Raw genomic sequence first — 22109 nt, 5'->3', positions numbered from 1 at the left:
GTTGAAGTAATCACTTCTCTAATTCTGTGGATCAATCTATTATCTGTCATATTTGTGATCAGTGGCGACGCCAGCTCCCGAAAACAGGGGGGGCCAAAATGAAGCGAAACAATAGTTCTGCTAATTTTTAGCTTTGATATGTCACATTTTAGGGGGGCCAGCAGAATATTAGGGCATCGCCACTGTTTGTGATATACAGAAAACAGTTCTGTCAACCAATATTTTTCAATGCAAAAATCACTAAACGATATTTATGGAAATATTTTACTCATTTCTATAAAACTTCAATGGAATAGTGAAAAAATACTCGTACAGAAGGTTTATTATTATATTATTTTGTAATTCTTAATATGTACGACTTTGCTTCCGCCGTTTTGCAATAGATGGCTGTAGCGGTAAATGGTAGTCGAAAAGAATAAATCGCGGATGTCATACAATAAGCTTAGGTACTTGTAAACATAACGCCATCGAAATATTAATCGATTTGTATCTGCATCATAAAGTTATTCTCGATTAAACATGTCAGCTTATGAGCCAAATCCTCGTCATTTGCAGGAGGTTTTAATTTTCTGCTTCAATATGAAGAAATCCGCGGCTGAGACTCATCGAATTCTCCAAATACCTATGGTGAGGCCGCTATTAGTGAAAGAACGTGCCGAGAGTGGTTTCAACGTTTCAAGAACGGTGATTTTGACGTCGAACACCAGCATGGCGGTGGAAGAGAGAAGGTTTCCGAAGATAAAGAATTGGAGACATTACTCGATCAAGACTCATGTTAAACGCAACAAGAATTGGCAGGAACATTGGGAGTGACACAACAACACATTTCAAAACGTCTGAAAGTCATGGGAATGATTCAGAAACAAGAAAATTGGCTGCCGTACGAGTTGAAGCCGAGAAATGTTAAATGGCCTTTATTTGCTTGTGAACAGACGGAAGTTATATCAGCATCGCATTGTGACTGGAGAGGAAAAATGGGTTCATTATGATAATCCCAAGCGCAGAAAATCATGCCGATATCCCAGACAAGCTTCCCCGTCGACGGCCAAACCGAATATTCACGTTTCATCTTGCTCAGTATTGCTCAGTACTGAAACAATCACAGGCGATCGTTATCGAACGCAGTTAATGCGTTTGAGCCGAGCATTGAAAGACAAACAGCCGCAATATAACGTGAGACATGATGAAGTGATTTCACAGCATGACAATGCTCGACCCCATGTTGCGAAAGTGGTCAAGACATACTTGGAAATGTTGAATTGGGAAGGTAACTTTGCTACCTAGGACTATAACTAATAGCGCGATGAATTCACCTCTCTGCAGGATGATGCGATGCTGTAACTATTTAGGTGATATAGATTTATTCCATGTGAGTCAGAATTCAATCAAACAGAGACTCAAAAGGTTGTATTTGAGTCAGTGAGATTTTTTTTTTTTTTTGATCATTTTCATTGCTGTTTCAATATATATCATTGTTCTTTTTTTTATTATTGTCTCACAATAATTGGTTTTCCTTTTTTATTCATACTGTTTCATTATATTATATGTGTATCTATATATTTTTGTTTTGCAATTAAGTTAATCAAGCAATTAAGCACACTTTGAGATTCCAAATAGTGGATACTGTGTTGGGTGATCATCACCTGTATGTATTCCTGCTTATATAAATAAATAAATAAATAAATAAATGAATAACTTGTTTCGATCAATGACACACGGCCTGGCTGACCAGCACTTCTGGTCTTATGAAGAAGTAAAAAATTTAATCGATTCGTGGATCGTTTAAAAAGATGACCCGTTTTTTCAACGCGGGATTCGTACGCTGCCCGAAAGATAGGAGAAAGTATAGTTGCCAGCGATGGAGAATACCTTGAATCATAAATGTTTAACCAGTTTTTCACAATAAAGCCTCGAATTTCGGAAAAATTATGCCTAGTACTCAAATCAGCCTTCGGATCTGAACACCAATCAGAAGTCAAAAGTTCATACATAAATGAAGCAACATCTCTGATATTCCTATTTTAGTTCTCGAGCATATCCGAAAAACAAACCCCCTCCCTAGAAACAAAGCAACGATGAAGGCACCCCTGATGATGTCGATTGCGCTATCAAATCATATACATGAAGTAATAGCTGGGTGAATGGACCGCATCGAGAGCGAAAGATATACCATGAAAGATCTCGTCTAGCCCATTAAACGAATGTATACAGCAGGTTCACCAGATTTATGCTCCGCTTACCTGAATTTCGCTTTCGTAAGGCCATGATCTTGAACTAGAAACTCACCAGTCTGTTGAGAAGTATCTGCTTAAGTAACGTTACGTATTGCCGCATTACGCAATTATTTGCTGTGCACACACCGTGAATCGATAGAAGTTCACAGTTAGTTCGATCGGTATCGATTAGTTTTATATTCAATGTTCTTTGCATCAGGTGCTCATCTCATCATCATCATTAAGATTATTTGCAATAGCCACGGCTCATCCAACGATGGAGATAGAATTGTTGAAATAGTTGATTTATTCAATATTTGATTGCTTCGGTCTTTACTTGACGGAAGTTCATATTTTTATTTATTAGTAGTATTTAGCAGTATTTATAAGGATTTACAGCTTGACTCGATATTCAATCTTCTTGACTTGATTCAACACAAGTTCAAGTCAAGTAGTAGTTTTAAAATCTCAAGTACTTGAGTACTGGACATTGACGTGAAGCAAAGAATTTTTGAGCACGCCTCATTCATGAATATAAACTTTTACAGGGTGTTCCACCACGGAGCGGAAGCTCTATTACAATTGAGCGCTGATATATTTGTTTCAGTATAATGATACTGAAACAAATATATCAGGTTCCACCCTCAGAGTAACATAACATAGATAAAGGGAGCATATATAATGTCATTTTCAGTGAGCAAATTTTGTCTTCAACATGAACTATCAAATTTGACATGAAGCGCGCGGAAATGAAAACATATCAGTGATTCGATATATCACTCAATTCGCGAGTTTCTCCACAAAGAACGCACTTCTCATATCCCATAATGAATCAACATTTAATATTAACTCAAAATACTCTAATAAATACTTGAATATATCAGAAATTCAGAAATAAGCTTCAAGCGCGCCAAACAACGTGAAACCACCGATGACACTAGGAGAGCCAAAGTGCCAAACCTTGGAGCTGGTAGATACAGAAAATAATAAATATTGGGCTTATTATAAATTCGACAATTAGGAAAAATATCGGATTCCAAATATTCAAATTTGCATATTTAATAGGGAATCACTCAAATAAATATATTTCATTCTATGAAATATACATTCATAATGATATAGTAAAAGTGAGGATTTGAAAATATATCATAATCCGACAACGTAATCTAACCATGTTGGGGACATGTAAAAATTGCGTATTCTTCCTTTTATTTTGTCACTTTATCACTAGAGCTACAATCAATCTCACATTGTTTGGAATTACACAGGGGGCACCAAAAAACTGTACTATGTAAAAAATGGCCAAAAATATATTTTTTTTATGTTATGCAATCATATCAATGAATAGAATCATTGTTATATGAAACCCTGTTCTTCAATATCACGATTTTGAAGTTGCTGTTGAGTGTTCATTGTATCGATGAAATATTGATTGGGTAGAAGATCTTTGTTTATTAGACATACATAACACAGGGTGAGTCTTTAACTTGTAGATATATTTCAACCGCAGGTTCCTGAGGTCAAAGGAAACACTTTTCCTTTACCCTTTTTTTCCGATTCGGCTCGGTTGAAAAGATACAGGCTGTTGAAAATCCATAAAAAATGTAATAAAATTTCATCAAAAACCTGTTAGCTTCAGAACTGAGTCAGGAAAAAAAAACGAATCGGAAAAAATAGTAAAGGAAAAAGTGTTTCTTATGACCTCAAGAAAATATATGTACCTACAAGTCAAAAACTCACCCTGCATATTACATCACTTTATATACTTCATTAATTACATTATTTTACCAACAAATTGAATGAACTGTAATACATTGTTGATTCAAAGTATAACCAATCGGATAATGAACGTTTCATTAGTTCAATGGAAGTTCTTTGATTCAATGAAAACAATTAATCAATATGATGGACGATTTTAATTGTTTTAATGTCTCTGTTCATCAGTTGAAAAATTATAACAGAATTCATTGATATAATTCACTTTTTCATGGAATTAATATACACTTTTTGTTCAGTGTATCAATTGACATAAACTTCAAGAGCTTTGCGATTCAAAACTTTATCATATGAATCATATGAAGTGCTGTATATTCTCTCCAAAGTAAAATATCGCAAATAATAAAAATTGGAAATTTTCAGAAAAGACGAAGCAACATCTGACAGTTATGTTCCCGAAGAATCAAGCTTTACAATTCGAAGGATCCGGATGCTAAAATCCGCCGAAGGGTTCAAGAGGAAATGAACTACTAACTTCGTTGAGATTTTGTATTATCTATCCCATTATTTTGCCGGTTTGTATAATTGAATTTGATAACAGGCCATTCCACAAAACATAGATGTCTGAAGCGAGAGTACCCTTTAACTATCGGATCAAATAATTATTCAGTCATCAATCAGTTCAAAATACACTTATTGCTTGAGGTTCAACTGCGTCAAATGTAATGACCACGAAATACGAACCAATAATGATCGATATCAGCGTCATTAAATATGAGGAGTACATCTGTCCTGATGTCAAGTGTATTCGGTGGCCTTATTGAGAGATTATTAGATTCGTTAATGAATAATTAAAACATGTATACGAAACTAACGACTTAAATCTCATAACGCTTATCTAATTGGGGGTTTGATTTGAATCAATAGAGACAATAGAGTTCAGTGCAGATCGCCTTTCAATAATTTCGTGACGGTCTTTTTTGTTATACGAACTATAAGGCCAATTGAAAAGTCCCCAGTCTGAAGCACAGATGGCGGTGCTAGTATTAAATCCATATGATTTTTAGTTAGTTAGAATAGAAGGAGACGCTATGAGCTGTTATCGGGCTAGAAAAAAGGTGACCAGTAGGGGCAGTAGGCGGGGGGTTCTATTACTAAAATTGGAGAAAGATCAGGGTCGGATCAAGTGAACTTTCACGAAGGAATACAAAAATAAACCGTATTCGCCACTTTTTAAGCAGTTTGAGCATTGTTCAAAAACAATTTTTGTTTCAAATAATATACAACATATTCTGCCATTTTAATATGTTTAGAGTATGGTGAAGATGTATATGCAGATATGCAAAAATTGTGAATACGGATCTTATCACTACTATGAAATGTTATTGGTCAAAAGTTCACTGAGAACTACAGCCAAATACCGCAACAAGTCACGTGATGTCGTCTCCTCTCTATTCTATCTCGATGGTACCAACCTTCAAACTATACGTGTCTTAATTTGACAGCAGTCCGACCATTAGTTTGTGAGAAGTTGCGTTGTGAGTGCTACTTTTGTTATTTGAAAAAAGATGGAAAAAAAAAAGAATTTCGTGAGCTGATAAAATATTGCTTTTCGAAGGGAAAAAATACAGTTGATGCAAAATCTTGGCTTGATGTAGAGTTTCCGGGGTCTGCACCAGAAAAATCAACGAACATTGATTGGTAAGTATGCTACGTTTAAACGTGGTGAAATGAGCACCGAAGACGGCGAACGCAGTGGACGCCCAAAAGAGGCTGTCACCGACGAAAAAATTAAAAAAGTCCACAAAATAATATTGAATGACCGTAAAGTGAAGTTGATCGAGATAGCAGACATTGTGAAGATATCATCTGAACGTGTACATCATATCATTCACGAGAATTTGTACATGAGAAAGCCGTGAGCAAAATGGGTGCCGCGCGAGCTCACAATCGATCAAAAGCAACAACGTGTTAATGATTCTGAACAGTGTTTGAAGCTGTTTAAGTGCAATAAACCTGGATATTTGCGTCGATATGTGACAATGGATGAAACAGGGTTCCATCATTTCACTCCGGAGTCCAATCGACAGTCAGCTGAGTGGACTGCACACGATGAACCGAATCCAAAGCGAGAATAAACACAGCAGTCAGCTGGTTATTGGCATCAGTATTCTGGAATGCGCAAGGTATAATATTCATTGATTACCTCCAATAAGGCCAGACCATCAACAGCGATTATTTTATAGCGTTATTGAATCGTTTAAACTGTTTAAAGAATGAAATCGTTAAAAACGGCACCATCTGAAGAAAAAAGGACTGTTTCATCAAGACAATGCCCTCCAAAAGGGCCAGACCATCAACATCGATTATTATATAGCGTTATTGGATCGTTTGAAGGATGAAATCATTAAAAAAATGCTGTTTCATCAAGACAATGCGCCGTGTCACAATTCAATGAAAACAATGGCAAAATTGCATGAATTGATCTTCGAATTGCTTCTGCATCCATCGTATTGGCCAGATCTGGCTCCCAGCGACTTTTTCCTGTTCTCAGACCTCAAAAGAATGCTCGCTGGAAAGAAATTTAGCGCCAATGAAGAAGTAATCACCGAAACTGAGGCCTATTTTAAAGCGAAAGACAAATCGTACTACAAAAATGGTATCGAATAGTTGAAAGATTGCTATAATCGCTCTATCGCCCTTAACACGGTTTCTTTACCTTGGTAAAGTGAGGTTAACGTACAGAATTGGTAGAATGAAATTTGTACGAGTATCGAAAAGTATCCGAACTCAAAACGTATTCAATGTATAATACTTACTGAGTGACTGCTTCATTTTAAAACAATATTGAGAACCAAATATCTCCAAGAAATTTGAAGTAACAAAGTATAGTTGCTCTCAGATTATTGTTAACTTTCCTCAAATCTTCAACAGTTCAAAGGTTTAGTTTAAATGGAAAAAGTGAAACCACAAATTATTTTATTTAAACACGATCACCGACTTCTGAAGAAGGGAATTGTATACTTTTATTATCATAGAACTTTCATTAATAGAATTGATTGTTCGCATCCCGTGAATATCCATCTCACCACACACTTAGATCAACCAGGAAAATATTGAGAAATCAATTCCGCCTACTACAATCTATTGCCTGAATTATTTTGTTACATGTAAGTGAATTCAATACAGGTACCATCGTAATTGATAAAGCGAAGCGTTTTATTATAAGTTTCAAAACAATGATTTTATTGCGCATAAAGATGTGCAATCTGGTCAATCACATGGTTCATTGATTTGAAAAAAATCGGTCATTTATATGATAATTATAAACTTTCGAAATAATTCAAGAGAAAACAATCAACCCCCTCTAATTAATGTTTATGTTTTGAAATTGAAGGCTCAAAAATCAGATGAGAAATTTGTGTTTATATCTTCCAGATTCTTAGGAATTCTTCATTTTAAATTAAGTATAAGATTAACACGTTTTATCTACGACTTATATTTACAAGTTCTTTATTACGATTGTAATATCGTACTTTGAACTTCTATCTCTTTTGAAGTTAGGGCATTAGCCTTTTACTGCTTCATCTTAGTATAATTCACCTCCAGTAAAGAAATGAGTTCTACTCTAGCAGGTGGAATTATGCCAATAAAAAATGTTTCTGTGCCAGTCTTAAGCTTTTCCTAGGGAAGAGCCATCATCATAGTGGCCTTTGGAAGCAATCCTTTACCACTTTTGACTAATACCTACTATATAAAATAAAATATTACATGATCAGACAATTCACTCTAGTGCCCCAAGAAGTGAAGAATCAGCGACATATCTTTCCAGAGAGTCCTGTTCGGGGAGGTACTTTTTCTAGAACTGAAAAATTGTCTGAATACCGTGAAAATTAATTTTATATGTAAATATACAGACGTTAAATTATTATGTATCTCAAATGAACATATTTTAATAAGCGAATCATAAAACGACAAACACGCATTTCATTCAAATCTTCTACTAATTATCAACCTACTAATTGTTAATAATACGAAGCCCTAACAACACTCGACTCCAGTTCCTCAACATTTTTACATGAACTGTATGATCTCATTAGCACAAATACGTTCCATAGATATGAAATATATACAAGTAATGAGAGCAAAATCGTCCGCCATGCTCAAGCCAGTAGCAGTTGTGGGGATTGAAATTCTGGATCGTCGAATACAATTCAATTGAAGGCTATTCAAATGCAGGATGTATTGTTCTCGAGCGACGTTCATTTCAAGTATGTCGTACTGGATGCATCACCTATTATACGTATTAGAGCAGGAATAGGGGTCATATTCTGTTTATATCTACACTGTTTCATATCACACTTGCCGTACACTGTTCTATAAAAGTTATCTTGCATAACCTGATTCTGGTTAATTGAATATTTTTTTCGATTTTTTGACAACGTGTCAATGGTTTAATGTTAAGAATGAATACCACCACGTTACTGCTCATCAGTGCAGAACTAAATTGTAGATTTTTTTCTTCTTGAAACCGTCGATTTTTTGAAGATTTCACATTATTTCTTTGAACAATAATCTATATTGTAAAACAACAATATGTATTTTTAATTTGCGAATGAAAAAAAAAGTTGGTTACTTTTCATTATTCGCAAAATAATTAATGATATGTTCAATGTATAAAGCACAATTTTCGCTAAAAAAAACCTACAAAAAAATTATAAAATTATAATTTTGTGAAAAAATCGTCGAACAGTGGTGCCCTCTACTCATATGCTTTGGAGAGAGAAAGAAGATACAGTGAATGTACGACTTCCTATACCGTACAAAGTTTGGTCATCGCAGGAGCGCCAGAGGGGATTAGAATGGGTAACTAATGTTTGACAGGTACGAGGAAAGCCACGAGGTGGTAATCCCTCTCAATTGTCTTTGTTTTTTTATGTAGCATACAATTCATGAGAGCTGACTATAACAGAATGATTCCGAGTCTTAAAAGGTAGAGATAGTTATTTTTTTCTCAAATATTCTTCTCGAATTTTGTATGGTTCATGGTTCTGAGTTGTGATCAGAGATTCTTGAGATTCTGCACGAAGCTTAAAATTATTATTTCATATAATTTGTGGTCTCGGAAATATTGGGTAATATTTTTCCGATATTCTTCTTAAATTTTCTACATTTTGGAAGAAACTCAAAATGGGCAAATTTTGAGCTCGATCGCATAAGTATTTTCGAAACTAACAGGAAAACAATATTTCCAACGATTTTATTAACGGAACCCCTAGTCGGATTAACGAACTTGAAGGCATCTTTCGAAATTCGAACCTATCCTGAAAATTTCAATTTTCTAGATTTTTTACTTCCGGAGTTATCTTATTTATGGTCCCCCAGTCGGACATGAATTTAAGAACTAATAAGCTAACAGTGAAGAAATTTTAGAGCCGTCAAAAATCACTCCTTTCAATCACTGAATACAGAATATAAGGTAAGGAACAAAATTGGTAACTCCGATATTGACTATTTTCCAGCCAAACGCTCGGATATGTGTATTTTAGTTTTTAATTAAACACATTACGGCCTAAAAATTTGACTTATGACTTTAACTTCATTCATTTTTATAGATTGACGTCATAATTTTTGAATGACTACCCTCACTTTTTACTTGGGAGAATAATACATTTACTGTGAAAGTTAAAAATGAATTTTTCATTGAAAAAAATCTTCATTCAACACCCAAAAAAATAACGAAATTTAGCGCAAATGTTCAAATTGTGCTCCGTCAACTATTTGACACTGATCGATACTAGTGTGAACACTTTGTACTCTCCGCTTAAAGACTTCAGGAGTGATCTGCTCCACTTCAGAGCGAATTCTTTGTCGTAACTCTTCTAAATTATTTGGCCTATTGAAATAAACATTTGATTTTGAATGGACCCACAAAAAAGGCTGAGTGGGTCAAGTCTGGGAAACACAGTGGCCACTCAATAGGTCCTCGACGTCCTTTCCACCTCCCAGGAAATTTGGCGTCAAGACATTGACAATTGTTTATTCCAAAGTGAGCAATAGCCCCAAAATAGCCCAAAATCCTGATGATATCTGCTTCATTATCACTAGGAAATATCGCTTCCAGAGCAGCAACTGAATCAAACCGTAAAAAGCTCAAATAACGTTCTACTGTAAGGTTTTTTTCAAAATAATAACGCAGCAGTTGTACCCCATCTCCTTCTCACTATTGAGTTGCGACCGTGTTTCCTAGACCTGACTATTGGGTTGCCACCGTATTTCCTAGATTTGTGGGGTCATTTGAAATCAAAGGTTTATTTTAGTAGATCGGAAAATTCATAAGAATTACCATCAGTTAGGTGAACTGGGATAGTCATTACATAAGTTATGACAATGTAAAAATGTATGACGTCATAAATAATTTTTTTATGCCATTATGTTTTAATTAAAAACTAAAACTGACCTGTCCGAGCGTTTTGATTGAAAACACTCAATAACGGTGTTATAAATTTTATTTCTCATATTATCCACACACTCTATAGTCTATATAAAGGTGCCATTACGAGTGAGTAAAATTTGTCAATCACTGTTTTACAGCCTCGTCCGTACAACATTCGTTCAGTAGAAAGAGATAACCCGTGGGAGAAACTTCACCTCTTGTCCAGCGGTCTATTTCCCAACGGTTTTCACGTTGAATCGAATATCAATCCAATGTTCACCACGAGTGCATCTGCAGGTTTCAATTAATGCAACACTTCTAAATTTCTATTGACTTTTATTAATGGATTAACTCAACGAACCTTAATTCCAAATCCCCAGCTGTGTGTAGGTTGTTAGCAAACATTCGACTTTTCAGAGATCAACAATTTGTAGATTTGTTTCACGACCGCTGATAGTATTGAAAGGATGTTGAAATTTTGAAAGGTATTTGTATAAACTGAAATAAAGAAGGAGGTTTCAATAACTGAGAACAACAATTGATTTTTGCGCTGAACAATTACAGATTATTCAATTGGATAATTGATTAGAACCATTTCTTCAAAATGGTTGTAAATCGAAATACATATGAAAAAATTAAAAAAACATCTTCAGGATATGTACAGGGTGGGCAAATAAGCGAGGTTAGCGGCTATATCTCAGGATCCACTCATCGTAGAGACTTGCGGTAAAAAATTTTATGACTAAAGTGTACAAGAGAACACACTGGAAATTGTTTTGAAGTTCATACCTCTACCGCTAGGGAGCGTAATAGCTACCGTCGAGTAGAAAAATGAATTTTACTCTAAAATGTTTCATATGAAGTTGAAGAAAAAATATCGCAAAATTCTCTATGTTTTTGAATTGTCACTTTCGATTCAACGACATCAAATAAGGAAAGGTGAAAGGGAGAAATCTGACTGATTGAAACGCCTGTAACTTCAGTTTGGCTCAAAATTTTTGAGCAAATTAGATCTCTTCTGAAAGATAATATCTTGTTGATTGAGGACAAAATAGAGTCATAATAAATTTGTTTTTGCTGCTTTCGATAGGGGGCGCTAAGTCAGAAGTTCATTGTTTTGTTCATTTTACTCCGAAATTTCAAATGTAATGAAAAAGTGTAAAATATAGCGTATTTTCTCTTTGCTAGTGTCCATTTATGACGCTCTAATTAAACTGAGTCAAATGATCACTGAACTGTCAGGAAAGTTTTTGTAGTACGAAATTTCATCTTTCTAACGCCATCTAAAGAAACCTGATCGAACTTATACAACGCGAGATACAGACAACTAAAGTCACCTAATGAATTTCTCCTTACTACACCTAATATAATAAACCATGAAGAACTGGTATATCTCATATTGAGATCCTGTGATATATGAGGAAATACCAAACTATTGTGAAAGTTTTTTCGATCGATAAAACGCTCAAAACCGTTTCATCTGAACACCTGTTAAACCGAATCTCAATTCATAACAGGAAATGAAAAGATTTATCGACGTTCAACTCCTATCCGTTCGTCGAAGTATGATGCCAGCAGAAAACTCATCTAGTACATTCGTGTCGCTGCCACTGCCTCGTAAAATATCTCGGTAATGGCTTGTTTACACGTGACGCCTCCGCCCGAATTCCAATAGTCGGATCTGCAGTATTTATCAGCACACAAATTCGCCAATACAAATCGTGCATCATTGTGATACCTGACGTAGGTCAGGTCTTCGCTGAATTATTTCCTTCTGCAACGGTCGATACTGATCCAAATGCAAGCTCAATATGATTCCACGACCTTTTACGGTTCGGTTTGTCAAGAATAATTCTTGTTGGAAAAAGAAAAATTATTGTTATGGCTTTGAAAAACAGTATAGAACGAATTATAAACAATTATTCCTAATAAAGCTCGTAAGAAACTTCAATACAGATATCGATTTTCGAGATTTCGCGCGAAAACTATAAAAAACTCAAAAATATTTTGAAACAAGTTTACTCAATACAGTGGGCTCTCGTTAACTCGAAAGCATCGGTAACTCGAATTATTTTCAGTCTCCTTGGAAAAATCTGTCTAAGCAGAAACAATTTCCATGCATAACTGGATATGATTTTACGGATATATTTTACAATTTTTGCCTCTATAAGTCGAAAACACACAAAAATCACCACTATAACTCGAAGTCAGTAGTTGATTCGAAACCCCGCCGCACAAGTCGAAACGTGTCAGTGAATCAAGCGTATTCAATGATGCAATTATTGCATCGTGAGGTTTTATGGAGTTTAGTTTTATTTTTAAAGGCTGTAGGAAATACATTGTTCAATGTTTTTTATCCCGAATCTACTAAACCTCTGAAGGACCTCTCACGAGATTGGAATTTTTACTAAAAACTTATTCAGACTTTTCACTCTCACTGAAACAAAATTAAAAATTTAAATAAAATGCTCCTGCGCATAAACTTGCAATTAATTTGTCAGGAGTTATCAGGTTGAAAAAATTGTTGCCTAAAAAGAAACGAACATTAACACTTTGAACTAATCACCTTTTTTGAGTCTAAACTAAATCAGACTTCTTCATCAGAAAAACTCTTAAAATATTCAATTTGTCAATTGGAATTTGTAACAAAGAGAGACATTTTTCACTGAATTCATCAAATATATACGATCTACTCCTACTATAGGAAATAAATATCACTCTGCTTCACCTTATAATTGGAATTTTCATTTTGTTTACCTCTATATCTCATTACCTCTGTAAGACGAATTTAATCAAGAATGAACTGTATAACTCGAACTACGCCTATGTCGAACTATACGTAACTCGACGAAAAATCCTGGTCTCGTGGTGTTTGGAGTTAACGAGAGTCCACTGTATTTTGGCCTCTATAACTCGAATTACTATAACGCAAACAACTCCTTAACTCGAACCCAAGGCTGCGTCCTGTCAAAGTAAGAATCTCTGTAAGTAGAATTTTCGATAAAGATCAAAGAGTTTTGATGTCTAGTCACAAGGTGAAAGCGATTCGATGCAAGCGTTATCCCCTTTTTGAGGGGTTTCCCTAAGTAGATGTGAAGAAATTTCAATCTGAAAGCGTTTTTAGTTGGCAAGATGCCGCAGCCGATTAAACTCAAGCCTTTAATGATCGGAAAGAAGCTAGAAATGAAAAAAGTAGAGAATAGTGTTCCCAGAATAATTTTCGTTAGAAATATGACATTCCAAAAGGTACTTTAAGTTATATTAAAAAAATTTATAGTTCAGTTTGGTGCCGAAGATGCTAACGCAGTGAAGCGTAACAATATGAAGAGACTGCATTTTACAAAAAACTGGAAGATAGAAATTTTTGGGGTTAGCTTAGTTGGAAGAATTACATGTGTATTCGTTTAGTTTTTCCTTTTCAAGTTTTAAACATGTGGAAAACTCCAAAAAGAAGATCTTGCAGAAAGCACTACGTGCATTCAAAAGACATGTCATAGAAGGTCCATGGTTTATGAGCGACTAAGAAATAAGAGATGAACTAAATTAAATATCATAGATAAAATAATAAAAAAAACAGATATTCTATTGGAACAGATGAGAGATCATACTGTCTCGGACAGAAAAACAGCAGCAGTAAACTGAAACGAGGGAAGTTAATCTTATCCAGAAATTAAGTGTAGAAAAAAGTAGTTATACGGGACAAGAGATTTAAGATAGAAATTTCGGTTCTCTAGAAAACAAAATGATCTATGTGATGTGTTGTAGTAAACACCGTCAGCACCGCCAATTCATTACAGAACAAAATAATATAACTCGAAATTACAGAAAAGTTTAGGATGAAACTAGATTACTACTAAATCACTTATTTTTCTAATGTAGATATAACTCCAATGTTACGAGCATCTATTTTTAAAAATCATATATTGGGTACCTATATCAACCGAATATCTTTTCGATTACCTCACCACATTTCCTATATCACGTCAAATCTTAATTCATTCAGTTTATATGGAATTTCAATAGAATCCACAGATATGGAAAAGTAAATCTTCTGTGACTGAGAAGGCAGCCCATTGTGAACGGCTTATTCTAAATTGAATATATTGCGAAGAAGAACTGGGCAAGACAGTTCATTGACAGTAGCGATCAATACAGCTTCCAGCTTTTTCACGGACTTTTCTTAAACATAGTTCGTTAGTTCGGGAGAATATCAGCGAAAGAACAATTCTGAAAATTTCCGGTATATTTTCACCTTATTTGAGAACAAATCTATCGATCTTTTCACTTGAAAATATTTGCGATGGATTGATTGTGGTATAAATCTCTAAGTTGTTAATTAATTGAGAATCGAGACATCCCAAATCTAAATATACAGGAAGTTTCACAACTCTATGACAATCTATCTATGACAGCAAGTTGAGCTCATTCTGAGCATTTTTTCCCTACGAACATAGGTCTGATTCATGTTCGTTCAGATTGTTTAAAAGTTTTATGTTTTAAAATACAAAATACTATTTGATATGACACCTATAATTCTCTCAAAAAAACTTTGAGCTTATATGAGTTAGGAGAACCAGTGTCCCTTGGCCACTTTTGGCATAACACTTTTAATTTTTTTCCCAACAGCGAATAGTAGGAGGATTCCCTGTCATTAGATGTACAACTTTGATCCCGCCGTTTTGCAATAGATGGCTCGAACTATTGGTCGATTTGTGCCCGCATCATAAAGTTATTCTCAATTAAACATTTCAGCTTACGAGCCAAATTCAAATAATTTGCAGGAGGTTTCAATTTTCTGCTTCAATATGAAGAAATCCGAGACTGAGGCTCATCGAATGTTTTTAAATACCAACAGTGAGGTTGCTATTAGTGAAAGAATGTGTCGAGAGTGGTTTCAACGCTTCAAGAACGGTGATTTTGGCGTCGAAGAAGAAATACCCGTCGACGTGGAATATCCCCATGATTTTCTGCGCATGGGATTATCGTAATGAACCCATTTTTCGTCTCCAGTCACAATGCGATGCAGAAATCCCTTTCGTCTTGGCCTTGCAAGCAGCTGTTCACAAGCAAAAAAAGTCGTTCAACATATCTCGGCTTCAACTCGTACGGCACCCAATTTCCTTGATTCTGAATCATTCCCATGACTTTCAGGCGTTTCGAAATGGCTTGTTACGTCACTCCCAATGATCCTGCCAATTCTTGTTGAGTTTGACACGAGTCTTCATCAAATAATGCCTCCAATTCTGCATCTTCGAAAATCTTCTCTCTTCTTCGGCGTCGAAATCGCCGTTTTTGAAGTGTTGAAACCACTCTCGGCACGTTCTTTCACTAATAGCGGCCTCACCATAGGCATTTGAGAGCAATTGATGAGCCTCAGCCGTAGATTTCTTCATATTAGAGCAGAAAATTAAAACCTAAGCTGACATGATTTATACAGAATAACATTACGATGAAGAACTACTAATATTTCGATGGCGTTACGTTTACAAATACCTAAGCTTATTGTACGACATCTACGATCTATTTATTTCGACTATCACTTACTGCTATAGTTATCTATTTCCAAACTGCGGAAGCAAAGTTGAACATCTAATAAATGAATAGTATTCGCTGAGAGCATTGAAACGCACAAAAAGATTTCCTGGCATCAATATTTGTTACTATCACAAGTCGAAACGTTGTATTCTCATCGCGAAAATTGCTAGGGCGTGTAAATCGATTATCGAAAGTACTCAAATATAACTGGGTGTTCTTATAATGATACAACATTCATCTGATATGTAGGTGCAAGTTGAGGACTCGCCAGGTATACCTGACATCCATTTGTTCAGAAATCCAAGCCGTCCTTAGAAAATATTGTCTCAACTTTGTCACACGTCCATTCCATCATCAGACGCTCTAGAAAAACAGCTTTACGGCGATGTTAAAATAATATTATTATGGTGCTAGGATTTCAAATGGCCTTGGCACCGCATGATCTGCTGACTCAACGAATACAGTAATAGATGGAACGTGTCTAGAACAAATGGTTGTTGTGTTGATATTCGCTCATTTTTCCTTACGTTTGATTTTCATCTGTCAAGAACAATTGTTCGCTGATGTAGATAGTTTATTTATAGCTCATCTAGGAGAAATGACTATTTGTTTATGGTTTATAGTGTCATAAGGCAGAAACCGGCAATATTTTCTATGAAACATCTTCTATAAAGAGTGATATTGTCAAAACAAATTATTGTTCTTGGAAATAAACGTCGTCTTCATCGATATCTTCCAATTTCGTTTACTAAAATCATAGCCGATTTCCCAAGATCGACGAAGAATCGACAAACCTAGATTTTCGTCAACGTAATATTCAAATATTCTCAGTTGTTCTTGAGCGACGCACACGGTTTCGATTTAACTTCGATTAACTCGTACCAAGAGCTCAAATTTTTTCGCCAGTGTCCCTATTGCCGACCGAGAAGGTGCTTCACGATTACTATTCAATATATTAGGTGTGCAACTTTGCTTCGTTTCCACCGTTTTGCAATAGATGGCTTTAGCGATAAGTGGTAGTCGAAATAAATAGATCGTAGATGTCATAGCATATGAATGTAGGATCCAGTTATTGTTCCCTGTAAATAATTGCGATGGTCAACCGGATGCTTGGAGACCTATTAGTTTCTTCTAGTGTCGAGGGCATGAAAGTTTCAATGAATTTAAGGGGAACGAATTGTTATTGTACATATAATGTAAAAAGGATGTGTTATTCTTCGATGTGTCGAAGATATGTCATGGAGTTGTAAATCTTGAAGAGATTTACTGGGGGGTTGTGAAAGTTCGAAGACAATACGGTCGTACCAGATGTGTCACATCTGTGTATCAGGTTCTAGTCCTTCGAGAATATTCGATTTCCAGGAATCCGCGAAAATCTTTGTGGGCGGTAAGGAAAAGCTCTTATTGGACTAGGGGATGGTACTTTCCCTAAGGGTGTGGTCAAGCCGAAAGAAGGGAGGTCTATATTCGGAACAGGGTAAGTTCAAAGCAGCAGAGGGAGAGTTCAAATTAAGTCGAAGACGGAAAAAGTTCAAGTTAAGTCAAAGACGAGTAAAGTTCAAGGCAAGTTTAAGACGAGTCAAGTTCGGTCGGTCAACTTAAGACGTAAGACGAAAAGACGGTTCGCGGACTAGATTAAGACGAGTCGCAAACAAGTTAGAGACGAGAAGACAGAAAACTTTAGGTATGACGAAGACGTGATAATCGAAGACGTTTCGAGTAATTAACACTCGAGTTGAAGACGAAATTCAGTACCGTAATTAAGACGTAATTAAGATCTTCTCAATACTGAGTTTGTACTGTATAAGTGTGGCTTTGTAAATAGATGTAAATAATTCAAAAGAGTTTAATTATTGCAAATCCAACAAAGTCGCAGAGAAAAAGACGAAGGGCCAGGTAATCGAATCATCCTCTAGGCGATCGATTATCCAAGCCTACATGCATAGGTATTTGTTAGCATAACGCCATAGAAATATTAGTCGATTTGTGTTTGCATCATAAAATTATTCTCGATTGAACATGTCAGCTTACGAGCCAAATGCTCGTTATTTGCAGGAAGATTTTTTATTTTTCTGCTTTAAAATGAGAGGAAATCTGCGGCTGAGGCTCATAGAATGCTCTCAAATACCTATAGTGAGGCCGCTATTAGTGAAACAACGTGCCGAGAGTTGTTTCAACGCTTCAAGAACGGTGATTTTGTTGTCGAAGACAAGAAGAGAAGGTTTTCGAAAATGCCGAATTAAAGGGATTACTTGATCAAGATTTGTGTCAGACGAAACAAGAATTGGCAGGATCATTGAAAGCGACGCAACAAGTCGTTTCAAAATGCCTGAAAGTCATGGGAATGATTCAGAAACAAGGAAATTGGGTGTCGTACGAGTTGAAGCCGAGAGATGTTGAAAGGCAATTGTCTGCTAGTGAAAAGATGCTTGCAAGGCGAAAGCGCAAGGGATTTCTGCATAGAATTGTGAATGAAGAAGAAAAATGGATTCATTACGATAATCCCATGCGCAGAAAATCATGGGGATATTCTAGCCATGTTTCCAGGTCGACGACCAAACCAAATATTCACGGTTACAAGGTCCTGCTCAGTATTTGGTGGAACCAGCTCGGCGTAGTGCATTATGAGTTGTTAAAACCGAATGAAACAATCTCAGGCGATCGTTATCGAATATTATGTAATAACAATCAAAAATTGCCAATCGTTAATTGTGTATTATCAATTAATAGTAATACCTTCCATGAAAAATTAGATATTTCATATACCTACTCGCAATACAGAATCCTGAATGAATCAAGTTTTGTCTGCATAAAATTCCAAACATAATTCATAATTTTTATAATAAAAAAAAACGATGTTAGTGCTTTTTCTTTATTTTTACTTTCTTGTACATATTTAGCTTTTTTTGTTTGTTTTCTTGTAATTCGCAGCAGTCAACTAACTTAAATTTAGGTAATTTACCTTCTTTGAATGAGTTGGTTATACCTATTATATATTTTATGAGTTGTATAAGAGAGGTCTATAATATCTCTGATATAAAAAGCGCGATGTTCAGGTGCTTTCAGTCTATTGCCTCTGATATTTGAGTTATGGGCTCATTACTCAACAAGGTGGAATGTGTTATTCTAGCAACTTGCAACTTGGTTCTATCCTTCATCTTCAACCAACCCTTATCATGTTCAGATGAATCTGATGCCTGAATTCTAAACCTTCTGTAAACGATGCAGGTCCGATCTACCTACATAGACATAAAGCATACATTCAAATTTTGCGAACTATCTGTTTCCAAACTGATTCAAATACATTTCAGTTTCGGATGTTACTACTTTGTTTATGAATCATCGAAACCAATTGTGCTCATCTCATAGCTATCGAAATATGTTGTAGGAGAATTTAAGCGTTATCAACAGAATACTGGAACTGTCGTAGACGGTTCCAGTTCATTTGCACACGTAAGCGCTGAAATCAACGAGCGAATCTAATGAATTTCTTGCTGGCGCAGGTCCTCAGATCGATAACTCCAGTATATTGAACATTTTATGGAGTATGCAGTGGCTTTTAAAGCAGATAATAACAGATTTTAATCAAAGACTATTTCAACATATCCCGATATAGTTTTAATATATTTCAAGAGGTTATTTCTTATGTTGAATGAATGATAATTTCTGCCCTGCACCTTTCATTTTCCAAGTTAGAACACCCCAATTCTAGTGGAAAACCAATGTTGAAAAATTACAGACATATTATGTTATTCCAGAGATATGACAAAAAATTGATAAAACAAACACCTTTAATATTCTACATGAACATTTTTTTGAAGCATTCGGAATGTGAATCATTTTTTATCAAATTGTCTGTTTATCAGAAAAACATCAATAATAGACATATATTCACTATAATTATTCAAAACAAGGGAGGAAAAATGTGATGAACTCCAGTTAAGAAATCAAATTTGGTGTACATGTATGTACACCACGCTTTTTATCCCCATTTTTTATTAGGTGTCCTTTTATGAAATTCTACAGCTTTGAATGGAGATGCAAGATAATGCCTTAAAAATTTGTAAATTGCCTTCACATCAATTATGGAACCTCTAACAAAAAAATTGAATTATTCGGAAATCATAAAGAGTTTGATATCCTTTTGATTTTTGAAATAATGCTATTTTAAATGAAAATCATGTCAACATCTGAATGAATGCATTTGGGATGGAGGCCAAAATCACGAAAATTTAATCTAGTAAAATAGAAATCTAAATCATTGAAAAATTTCAAATCACACTTATAAAGAGAAAATTGCAAGAATAGATTCATGTAAAAATGTCACATAATAAAGGCGATTTATTATTTTTTATGTAATTATTAAAGGTCAAAAAATTTCACATGCTTAAAAATCTTGTCGGGAGTTCTGCGTTATACCACAGAGTAGAGAGGTATTAATACCTCTCTATTCTGTGGTTATACCATTGTGTTACCTATCGTGTAAACCATCAAAGGGCAAGAGAGCATTAGCCGATTATGAAACCATAAAAAGCTAGAACTGTTCACCTGATCCGAATTTGAGAATGGCAAATGAAAAAAGTGTGGTACATTCTAATTTAATATATATCGTGTGTGTGTTGATTATTATTTATTACTTATTGATATGGAATACAATACAAGATATTCTAATATCCACTGTCATGTGAATTCGCTACATCAGATTCTTCAGATTTCGTACATTTTGAATAACTACGAAATCTGAACAAGCTACTGTGTAGCGAAACAATATTTATTTGAATAATAAAATAATAGAGATCAGGAAAACCTGCATTTAACATCAATTAAATGGATTTCCACCAAGTCAATAAATTATATGATTGTATTACTTTTTTGTACTTAGCTTGTGCAGCTCATCATCATTTCGATCAATAACAACAACATCTAATTATAGCGATGAATGTGAGAAGCAGATTAATGTTAATGATTCTAATTTGAGGATTATATAATGTTTATTCAAATACAAAAAAGTAGTTATTTAATAATTCGAGTGAGTAATAATCGATTTTCATTTTAGTCATTCAAAAGTAGGTAAGAAGGTAATCCCCAAACTAATTATTATTCGAAAAAATTTATATCCTCGTCATTGGTTGCATAATCCGTTGGATTTCTTTTGAATTGCCCATAGAACATTGTACGTTCAACTGTTCGTTCTTCGAATAGATCGTATCAACAAAGTAATTATCTAACTTTTATCCGGCAAACGATAGTTGGAGTCACTGATGGTGATGACGACTACAACCTACAACCTCATTCAACTCCTATTCTATTTCTATTTCTTTCCGTTCGTCAGGCTGAAAAACTTGAAACTTTGAGGGTAGATTCAGATCTTGAATTCGTTATGAACTGAAGTAAAATCAGGAACTTGTGAGTGCTAGTCAATCATTCGCCAATTATATCCTTGGCGACACCTTTATATAGTTCTAAGGTCTTCAAGGGCGCATGCATGAGAAGCGCTCAAAAGCTCCTGAGTTCACTCCAGTGCTTTCTTCATTTTTTTTTATGGTCGTTCCTTTAATCAAAATGATATTTATGCAAACAAATTTTATTTAAATTTAAACGTTTGTTATGGTTGGCTTAACATTAGTTCATCCTTCTAACCTCATTCTCTAATAAATGATGACATGCTGATGGCTTTATTTTACGGATAATGATCTGCTTACTTTCCGTTAATGTGTTAATGGTTGAAGTAATCAAAATCCTCCACGAAGTATATTCTTATGAATTCTATAGCATTTTTTACAATAACACATTACGTTTCATTGTGTCCTTTGAATATATAACTTCTTTTTTGTTGGGTTTTCAACTAATTTATGGGTTCATGTATCTATATCGAGGCCTATTCAAGAGAGTTTCGACAATTGGTTGAATTATTTCGATAGAGATTGAAAAATCTTATACATTCATTTTCATTTTATTTTACGATCCATAATGAAATACTTCGTTCGACATGTACACTTTTTCATATGAAATCAATGAAGTTCTTTGAGATTCATAATACGATGCAAAAATAATATATACGCGTAATTATTTTTTCTTTTCTTATATTTTTTATTTTATTATTTGGTTAGGTTAGGTTGTAATTATTTTTTATTTTATTATATTTTTTATTTTATTATTTGGTTATTTCTTCGCGAAAATAGTTCATTATGTTCCAAGATATGTCCAGA

At 34.9% G+C, this 22109-nt stretch overlaps 1 protein-coding gene across 6 annotated transcripts in view; it reads right to left on the bottom strand.

The window, feature by feature from the left end:
* Positions 1-22109, bottom strand: part of LOC123685720 (RNA-binding protein Pasilla) — a 210864-nt gene that overhangs the window by 69129 nt on the left and 119626 nt on the right. The gene's annotated exons all lie outside the window — the stretch shown is intronic.

This window comes from Harmonia axyridis, chromosome 1, assembly GCF_914767665.1.
Source record: "Harmonia axyridis chromosome 1, icHarAxyr1.1, whole genome shotgun sequence".
Lineage (NCBI taxonomy): Eukaryota > Metazoa > Arthropoda > Insecta > Coleoptera > Coccinellidae > Harmonia > Harmonia axyridis.
Note: the sequence above shows the minus strand (reverse complement) of the source record. Positions and strands in the feature narration are given on the sequence as shown.